The sequence below is a fragment of the Mobula birostris genome, chromosome 12 (assembly GCF_030028105.1).
Source record: "Mobula birostris isolate sMobBir1 chromosome 12, sMobBir1.hap1, whole genome shotgun sequence".
Taxonomy (NCBI): domain Eukaryota; kingdom Metazoa; phylum Chordata; class Chondrichthyes; order Myliobatiformes; family Myliobatidae; genus Mobula; species Mobula birostris.
Genome location: NC_092381.1, coordinates 23,330,386 through 23,340,497, shown reverse-complemented (window position 1 = coordinate 23,340,497; position 10,112 = coordinate 23,330,386). Strand labels below are relative to the sequence as shown.

General features: G+C 44.1%; 1 long non-coding RNA gene and 1 other non-coding gene across 2 annotated transcripts in view; both read right to left on the bottom strand.

Moving 5' to 3' along the window:
• LOC140205789 (uncharacterized) overlaps positions 1-1,130 on the bottom strand; it is a 35,005-nt gene extending 33,875 nt beyond the window's left edge. Inside the window, exon 1 of the long non-coding RNA XR_011887970.1 lies at positions 1,076-1,130. This is a non-coding gene — a long non-coding RNA (uncharacterized lncRNA). The remainder of the gene's footprint in view (positions 1-1,075) is intronic.
• A 44-nt stretch (positions 1,131-1,174) lies between these two features.
• On the bottom strand, positions 1,175-1,260 carry trnar-ucu (transfer RNA arginine (anticodon UCU)). Its single transcript is given in 2 exon segments — positions 1,175-1,210; positions 1,224-1,260. It is a non-coding gene; the product is annotated as a tRNA-Arg (tRNA).
• Between the last annotated feature and the right edge of the window lie 8,852 nt (positions 1,261-10,112).

The window sequence follows — 10,112 nt, the reverse complement described above, 5'->3', positions numbered from 1 at the left end:
TGCCTACCAGGGTACCCGCCCGGCTCGTCCCAATTTCCTACATTCGACCCAGATGCCTCCACAAAGCTATTCAAGTGCTTATACCTGTCCTGCCCATCTTAATGTAACTCGCCGGTCTTTATCCGCTGCTTTTCGGGAAAAAAAGGAAGGTAAAGATTTACGGTTCAGTGCTCAGTATTGTCACTGGTGGGTGAATTACAAAACCAACTTCCCTTTAGAAACTTATTTCGAAATTATCAAGTCTGCAAACCTGGTGAATTGAGAGGTGGCGTCAGAGAAATGAAAATAGGGAGTGCCAGGTCGAGTTCACTCTCTTGCACAAGTACACTGAAAACATCGGTTGCAGCAACATAATCGACACGTAGCTACGGACAACAGGCAGATAATAAATTATACATAAATTTCCCACTACGTAAGTCTGGCAGCATCTGTAGAGGAAGACGTGGGGTTAATGCTCCAGATCAAATATGCTGTCCGACGTGCTAAGAGTTCCCAGCATTTTCTGCAGTACTTTGATTTCATTTTACGGTAGCTGCAAGTTTTTTTAAAGTTTGTGAAATTAGAGGAGCCAGTTCCCACACTGGGTTACATGAGTAACCCTGCATGAATAATTGTAAAATACTGCACGTGGCAAGAAGAAATAAGTGATTAGTATTGGAGTTCCTACTCCGGAATCTCGTACCCCTCTCCCACTCCGGCCCCGTCCCCCGTCCGACGGACTCTGCCCGGTCCCGCGTCTAACAACTTCTCCCACTGCCCACCTCCGGCCCGATTCCCCGTTCAAAGGCCTCGACCACCCGCCCATTTCCCGATCCGGCTCCGCCATATGACGATCCTTCCTCAGGTCCGGTCTCGCACCCTTGCCCACCGACTCTCGCCTGGTCCGTTCCTCCGTCCCGGTGTCGTACCCCGGTGTTCCCATCCCACGGTCTCTCCCCGGTTCCGCAGAATCCACCCCCCGCTCTGATCTACCGTCCCGCGGGTGCCGTGGTCCTTCCTTCAGCTCCCACAGCACCTCTGCCACCCCGCCTCCCCCTCGCTGAACTTGGGGCTCATTACTTTGTTCAGCCCTTACATGGGGTCACGTTTGCTTTCCTCTTCCCGAAGACAGTTTCTGTTTCGTTCCGAGAAATTCAAAGAGAAATAAAGAGTTCAAACGGGAAGCAAAAGCGAACGACTCCGCCGGGACTCGAACCCGGAACCTTTGAATGTCTTCAACCCACTAGAAGTCCAATGCGCTATCCATTGCGCCACGGAGCCACCTGTTGGATTCACCACTACACTCCACATGGCTCCACATACCGCATTGTATCGTTCTACTTTACTGATTGTTGTTGGTAGCTTTGTTTTAATATAAATACGAAAGTTTCCCCTCATTTCTTTCTGCGGCATCTTGGGATTTACTTAGAGAATTATAGCAAATTGCGTTCAACGGTTCAAGAAGACATTTTTAGTCTTATTTTAATACGCGGAACAGTGCTACGCGCGAACTTTGATCCATCCCCAAGCTGCCGAGCAAACAAACTGAAGCGGCAGCAGGCCAAGAGCTGTGCTGCAGACTGGTCTCTTGGCTCGGAGGACAATTACAGTATGGGTAACTTGTAAATAATATTGAAGGAGAAAAATAATTTCGTCTTCAGCAAAAAACATGTTGCTATCTGAATATGTGATATAATCTGCTGGTGTTTTATAAAACTGTAGATAATGAAAATCTGAAATTAAAACAGAAAATGCGAAAATAATTCAGCAGGCCAGACATCTTGGTTGAGCACCAGTTGATCCGTGGGAATGAGGTAGTGCTGTGTTTGCCATTGATTTGGAGGTTCTTTTTCACTATCCTGGTCCTGATGAAGAAAAGATTTAAGATAAAGGTTAGTTTTATTTGTCACCTGTTGAAACATCAGTGAAATGTGTCATTTGTATCAAGTTAAATCAGTGAGGATTGTGCTGGGCAGCCCTCAAATTAACAGCCAAGTAAGCAGTTGCTTCTGAAGCAGTTTTTCTCTCTCCACAGACGCTGTCTGGCCTTCTGAGTGCTGCCAGCAGTTTCAGATAGAAATGGACTGTTGTTCAGGTCTTTTCTTTACTCCTCATTTACTCAGAGCTCTCTGATTTAGACCCAAAATTTCCAAAACAGTTTACGCCAGAGTCCTGATGAAGGGTCTCTGCATGAAACGTCAACTGTTTACTCCCCTCCAGAGAAGCAGCTTGATGTGTAGAGTTCTTCCAGCGTTTTCTGCCATTTTCTCAAAACTTCCAGCATGTGCAGATTCTCTTGTGTTTACTCTCTTTTTGCACTAATTTAATTATATATACAACTTACTGTAATTTATAGTTTTTTATTAATAAAAATGAGAAATTTCACAGCATACGTCAGTGATAAAAAAAAACCACAATTCTGATTTAGAGAACAGTAGTTTTCAGTGATGACGATGTAATGTAGATCATACTGGTGCAAGGCACTTCAAAGGAACAACATCAAACAAAATTTGAAAGCAACAGGAATTCTGCAGATGCTGGAAATTCAAGCAACACACATCAAAGTTGCTGGTGAACGCAGCAGGCCAGGCAGCATCTCTAGGAAGAGGTACAGTCAACGTTTCAGGCTGAGACCCTTCGTCAGGACTAACTGAAGGAAGAGTTAGTAAGAGATTTGAAAGTGGGAGGGAGAGGGGGAGATCCAAAATGATAGGAGAAGACAGGAGGGGGAGGGATGGAGCCAAGAGCTGGACAGGTGATTGGCAAAGGGGATATGAGAGGATCATGGGACAGGAGGTCCAGGGAGAAAGACAAGGGGGGGGGACCCAGAGGATGGGCAAGGGGGACAAAGGGAGAAAAAGGAGAGTGAGAGAAAGAATGTGTGTATAAAAATAAATAACAGATGGGGTACGAGGGGGAGGTGGGGCATTAGCGGAAGTTAGAGAAGTCGATGTTCATGCCATCAGGTTGGAGGCTACCCAGACGGAATATAAGGTGTTGTTCCTCCAACCTGAGTGTGGCTGCATCTTTACAGTAGAGGAGGCCGTGGAGAGACATATCAGAATGGGAATGGGATGTGGAATTAAAGTGTGTGGCCACTGGGAGATCCTGCTTTCTCTGGCGGACAGAGCGTAGGTGTTCAGCAAAGCAGTCTCCCAGTCTGCGTCAGGTCTCGCCAATATAACAAACAAAATTTGAAGCCTAGCCACATGAGGCCAACTATAAGGCAGGAAAATTGTTATGTGAAATAAAAATAGTTGAGACTAGGGACCTGCCATCTAAATGTAAAGCAGTGGTGTTGAAGGGATTAATGTCAGGGATGTAACTGAGAACAGATTGTAACTGTGCACCTTTTAAGGCCAGAGGAGATGGCAAGCAGCAGAAACAAGGATGAGGTTTTTGACGTTCCCAGACCAAGCAAGCAAACAATTCAACAATGCGCTCAAAGCTTCCTTGAGGGAGTGCAGCCTCCTTACTGGGAGTCTCTGACTATGATCACTCAAAGTGACAAAGGAGCTTCGAGAACCTTGAGGCTGTGCATCAGGAGCACAAAGATGCCCAATGTAAGCAGCAGATGGAGTGCACCATCCCCATCAGACATGTCATGCTTCAGACCTGGAACCTGGCCTTGTTAGCTACCCCAGAACCCACGAAACCGGAGTGGGAGCAGGTCCCTCTAGATTCTGAGGGACTACCGAAGAAGCAGAGGAAGAAGGGAATTGGAGTCAGGTTTACTGTCACTGACACATGTTGTGGAATTTGTTGTTTTGCAGTGCAGTGCAGTGCAATACATTAAAAAGTCACAATAAGAAGTATTTTTAAAACAAGTCAGTAGTGCAAAAAGTGAGTTTGTGTTCATGGGTTCACGGACCATACAGAAATCTGACTGCAGAAGCGAAGAAGCTGATCCTAAACCAGTGGGTGTGGGTTGGCAGACCCCTGTACCTCCTCCCTGATGAGAAGAGGACACGTCCTGGTGGTGAAGGTCCCTGATGATGGGTGGCAGCTACTCGAAGATGTCCTCAATAGTGGACAGGCTGGTGCCCAGGATGGAGCTGACTGAGTTGACAGTCCTCTGAAGAACGGGATGTGTGTGAATTAGGACGTGGAATTGAAGGATAAAACACTTAGATGAGGTTAACAGCATGCAGGAACATTGTTCCTGTGCTCTATGTTCTCTTTAAATCTATATAATTAGACCAATTACATAGAATTATAAAGAACAAACAGCACAGTATGTTCCTTTTAAATCTCTGTAATTTGTCTATAACAGATACTTTCCAGTTGAAAGCAAACTATTAAACTATGATCAACACACAGAGAATGTTGGAGGAACTCAGCAGGCCAGGCAGCATCTATGGAAGAATGTACAGTCGACATTTCGGGCCAAAACCCTCTGGCAGGCCAGCTCTGCCAAAGGGTTTTGGCCTGAAACATCGACTGTACCCTTTTCCATAGATGCTGCCTGGCCTTCTGAGTTCCTCCAGCATTCTGTGTGTTTTCCTTCGGATTTCCAGCATCTGCAGATTAAACTATGATCTCTGAAAAGGTTGGATAATTAACCAGTTTAATTTTTCGTCTCTGCTGAATTACAAGGTAAGGCTATTCCCAGCTTCACTATGCTCACCGCCTCAACTTGCTGATGAAAGTTTTTCCAATGCTTACTTGGCTCTTAACTTTTTGAGAACCTATCCTCCACTTTTGATTGGGATACAGCGTGGAGTAGGCCCTTCCAAGCCTTCAAGACACGCCACCCAGCAATCCGCTGATTTAATCTTCGCCTAATCACGGGACAATTTGCAATGACCAATGAACCTGCCAACTGGTATGTCTTTGGATGGCTGGAGGAACTGGAGCACCCAGAGTAAACTCACCTGGTCACAAGGAGAACGAATATATATTTGTAATTTATAGTTTTTAAAATTATAATCTATTGCAGTGTACTGCTACCATAAAACAACAAATTTCATGACATATGCCAGTGATATTAAACCTGATTCTAATTCTGAAAAACACCCGTTTTGTCGTTTGACAGGCATCATAAAATAAGTATGCTAACTGCAAGGATTTATCTATGTATATAGTCTATTTCAAGCTATTTTTAAAGGTTTATTGTTTGCTGGTATGTACAAGCAATGCATCTCCAGAGACAGTAAAATTCAGATGCCCTGTGAGGGCTGGTTAATGCTGTTGCAGTTGCGCGTATCTCCACTAGGGGGCGGTGCTGGACCTGAAATAGGACGGCGCTTCCATACCACGTGACTGGATGGAGCTGCGTGCCCTCATGTCCATTTGGCTTGTTTTCTGTTACCATCCTGAGGACTGAAGGAACTTTCTCTTTGTCTTTTAATGTGTGTAGAGGAATTGTTTTTTTTAATTACAGTGGTAGCACAATATGTTAAATTAGCCATACTTTTTTTTCTTTTTCAAAATAAATTAGGCAGGGCCACTCAAAGCACCTGTCACAAGTTGTTAGAAGGTATTGACCTTTCATAGACATCGATTACATAGTAAGGTGTTGGGCAGATCCCACAGAGTTCAATAACTTAAATGCTGTACATATTCAGGCAGTTTACTCTGTGAATAACCAGAATTAAACAGTAATGAGATGAATGAGTTACAATGGAAAAAAATGTCCTCCAGTTTCTGTAGCAACACACCTTGCTTAAGATGTAACATATATGTGCAATGCCCTGATTAAGATTTCTAATGCTATGCTGTGAGGTATTTTTAATTTAGCAGTTTTCTGTAGAAGCAATGTATCCTGTTGTTAAAAGTGCTTTTGGCTTCAGCTAAAGACAAGGAGGTATGTTGTCCAACTTAGGAATGTGTGTCAGCCAATCAGGGCTGTCTTGGTACATGTTGTAACTTTCTGCCCAGTGGGATGCCATGGAAGATTCGAGAGAGCTGGGCAGAATTTGATTTCTGAAGGACTGTAGTCTGGTTTGGGGGCTTTTGGCAGGAGATGCGGAGCAGGGTACAAGGAAAGATGCTCGCAGGATGGAGAGACCCCATTGTAAGAGGAGCTTTGTGCGGATGAATGGTTCCAGGGAGGAAGAGCCAATAATCCTGAGTTAGCCCGTTTGTTCGAGATGGCCTTCAAGAGAAGTTTGAACTGTGGCTGGTGTCTTTCACGCAGAATGTGAGTTCAACGAGCTCCAACGTTTATGTGCACACTTGGACTGGTTTAACTGTAATGGGCCCTTTTATTTTTCTGTTAACTATGCTAAAGTTGAAATGTATTGGTAAATATATTTTCTTTGTAATTTTGTGCTGGTGTACGATCCGTTAATTTTCTGGTGAACAATAACTTTGCATGGGGCAGTATTCACACAGTATTCACTAAGATTAATGTTCCCCCAGAACATTCCAACTTTCCTGTTTAGTTGAAGCCAACTCGAGACATGTGTTGCTTATGGAAGGTGTCCTTCCCACCACTGAGTAACGTGGCTGCTAGCAGAGCTGGCTGATGAGCCCGGTTTTGTATACAAGCCCTGGCGAGAGGGTTGCATGCGCTATCTGGTGCGCAGGACATAGAGTAGGGAGATTTTGGTGTAACACACACAGAATACTGAGAGAACTCAGCAGGTCAGGCAGCATCAATGGAAGAGAATAAACAGTCAATGTTTTGAGCCAAGACCCTTCATCAGGACTGGAAAGGAAAAGGGTGTGGGCAGGGTCTGGTAGAACTTAATGGAACATTGGTTGGGGCACAGCTGCACTACTGTCATATCTAGTGTACAGGAGCCCGAGGATGCACACTCAGTGTTTTAGAAATAGCTTCTTCTTCTCTGCCATCAGATTTCTGAATGCTCTATGACCCTCCATCCTACTGGAAAGGTGGAAATAAGGGTGAAAGAGTACGGAGAGAATTTACAAGGACGTTGCCGGGTCTGGAGGGCCTGAGTGTAAGGAAAGACTGAAAAGGTTAGGACTTTATTCCTTGGAATGTAGAAGACTGAGAGGAGATTTAATAGAGGTTTACAAAATTATGAGGGGTTTAGATATGGAAAATGCAGGCAGGCTTTCTCCACTGAGGTTGGGTGGAACTACAACTAGCGGTTATGGGTTAAGGGTGAAAGGTGAAAAGTTTATGGGGAACATGAGGGAGACTTCCTCACTCAGAGGGTTGTGAGCGTGTGGAACTAACTGCCAGTGCAAGTGCTGTGTGCGAGCCCAGTTTCAACATTTAAGAGAAGTTTGGATGGGTGCATGCATGGTAGGGGTACGGAGGGCTCTGGTCCCAGTGCAGGTAGATGGGAGTATGTAGTTTAAATGGCTGCCATGAACTAGATGGGCCAAAGGGCCTGTTTCTGTGCTGTGGTTTTCTACGACTCTATATGTCAGTGATAATTAATCTGATTCTGAATTTGTCAGGCAATGATTCTTCACCTTCCTGGTGACAGAGAAAACAGCAGTCCACCTCACATTGCTATATATGGTGATAAAGGAGATTGCACAACACAGTTCCCCAAGTTTCTATGAGATAGACATTTGTAAAGAAATTAAGTGGTACCATAATTTCAGTGGTACTTTATTTGGATTGCAGCATTTATCATGCATGGAGTCCCTGTGGGGCCTAGATCCCTGGGATAAATAGACCGTAAAAATGATGGATTTTACACAACTCTGAGAGGTGATTTTTCAGCCTGCAAGAATATTTTCCACTTCGATGTCTGAGAAAGACAACAATGAACTTTTAAACCTGATCCTTCCTGAAGCTCTGTGAAGACTGTCAAACCATTCAGCTGCCTATTAGTTGAGCTTATTTTACTGAACCTAACGTGTTTTGTTGTCAGCCTTGTGAGACAGTTTCTCATGGAGAAGATTCTTCACTATAGTTTCTGTGCCTTTTGAAAAAGTGAATAAAACATTTTCTAAACAAAATTCTTGTGGTCAAAATTATCGGTAGTCTTCAACCTCCCAGGTTCCCTATGAGAGGGTTGGTGTTAACCATAAATGTCTACCTGTCAATCTCTTGTGAAGAGAAGAGGCTGAATATTTTAGTCACATTTACTCATTTAATCTGTTATTTAATGACAAATTATGTGTTTTATATACAAACAAAAAATGCTGGAGGAATTCAGCAGATCTGGCAGCACCTGTGAAGGGGAATAAACAGTTGATATTTTAAGGCCAAGACCCTTCATGAGGTCTGGAAAGGAATGGGGCAGAAGTCAGAATAATAAGGCGGGGGGGGGGAGTTACAAACTGGCAGGTGGTAGGTGAGACTAGGTGAGGGGGAAGGTGGGTGGGTAGAGGAGGGGGAATGAAGTAAGCAACTAGGAGGGGAAAGGTGGAAGAGGTGAAGGACTGAAGAAGAAGAAGAAATCTACCTGGAGAGGACATGGAAGAAAGGGGATCGTGGGAAAGGAGAATCAGAGAGAGGTGAGGAGAAGAAAAGGGGTAACCAGAATGGGGAAGAGAGAAGGATGGAGGGGAAAATTCCAGAAGCTGGAGAAATCAGTGTTCATGCCATCAGATTGGAGGCCACCCAAACAAGGTGTTGGAGGAGGTGTTGCTCTTCCAAACATCTTTCTCTGGATTCTGCCCCCAACCTTTCCAGTCCTGATGAAGGGTCTCGACCCAAAATGTCAACTGTTTATTCCCCTCCATACATGCTGCCTGACTTGCTGAGTTCCTCGGGCATTTTGTGAATGTTGCTCCAGATTTTCATCGTCTGCAGAATCTCTTATGTTTTATTTAGTTGTTTTTTTTTGGTTTATCATTCTGATATGTACTGAGATATAATGAAAAACTTATATTACAAGCCATCTTCAAAACATAAGGACTTTGGGGTAGTAGACAGGAAAAGCAATAACAAAATGCAGAATAGGGTGTTGCAGTTACAGGTAGACAACAAGGTGCAAAGTCCATGACGAGGTTGTGAGGTTAAGAGTTTATCTTTAACAGACAAGAGGTCCACTCAATTGATTTATAACAGTGGGATAGAAGCTGTCCTTTAGCCTGGTGATAAGTGTTTCCAAGCTTTTTAATCTTCTGTCTGATGGAAGGGGAGAGAGGAGAGAATGTCTGGGATGGGAGGGGTTTTTGATTAAGCTGACTGCTTTACCAAGGAACTGGAATGTTAGAGTCATAGAGCACTAAAGCACAGAACAGGCCCTTCGCCAACCTAATCTGTGCTGCATTGTTAGTCTGCCTCGTCCCATTGACCCATTGCCATCCACTTCCCTCCCATCCGTGTACTCATCCAAATTTCTCTTAAGTGTTGAAATCGGACTTGCATCCACCACTTAAGATGGTGACTCGTTCCAGTCACACCACCCTTCGAGTGAAGAAGTTCCCCATCAGGTTTCCCTTAACTATTTCACCTTTCACCCACGTAGGGGAAGCTGTATTTGATATGCTGAGCTGTGTCTACAAATCTCTGCAATCTCTCGAGGTCTTGAGCAGAGCAGAACACACAAAACCATTGATTCGTGGAAACTTGCAACCCTAGCAGGCCTTTCAGATCATCTGTGAAACAGTTAAACTATTCTCATCACCTATATCCACCAAGTAACACCTGCCTTGTCTTAACTAGATCATTTTCTTGTCCCCATTGGCTGTCCAAAACTCTGTTAAAAAATCGTTTATGGAATCGGCTTCCAGCAGTTCTTCAGGCACAGCATTCCAACCCTGGCAACTCCGTGCGTGTGAGGAAAACAGTCTTCATTTCTCTCAGCGCACAAAATGCTGCAGAAACTCAGCAGGGCATGCAGTATCGATGGTGGGAAATGATTCAAATCGCGATTTACTGCTCAAGAAGGCTTTCTCTATCTACATTTCCAACACCTCTCGTTGGTAAAGCTCTTGCTAAACAGAGAATGGTAAAAATCATTTTACTTATAATTTATGGTGGTAATCTTACTCAATATCAGCAAGATCAAGGAGCTGATTATTAACTTCAGGAGGAGGTAACCAGAGGTCCGTGAGCCAGTCGTCATCAGGGATCAAGCATGAAGAGGATCATCAACTTTAAATTCCTCAGGTGTTATCATTTCAGAGAACCTGTCCTGTAAGTACAATTATGAAGAAAACACGGTAGCTCCTCTACTTCCTTAGGGGTTTGCAAAGATTTGGCAAGACATTTAAAACTTTGACAAACTTCTACAGATGAGTGGTGGAGAGTA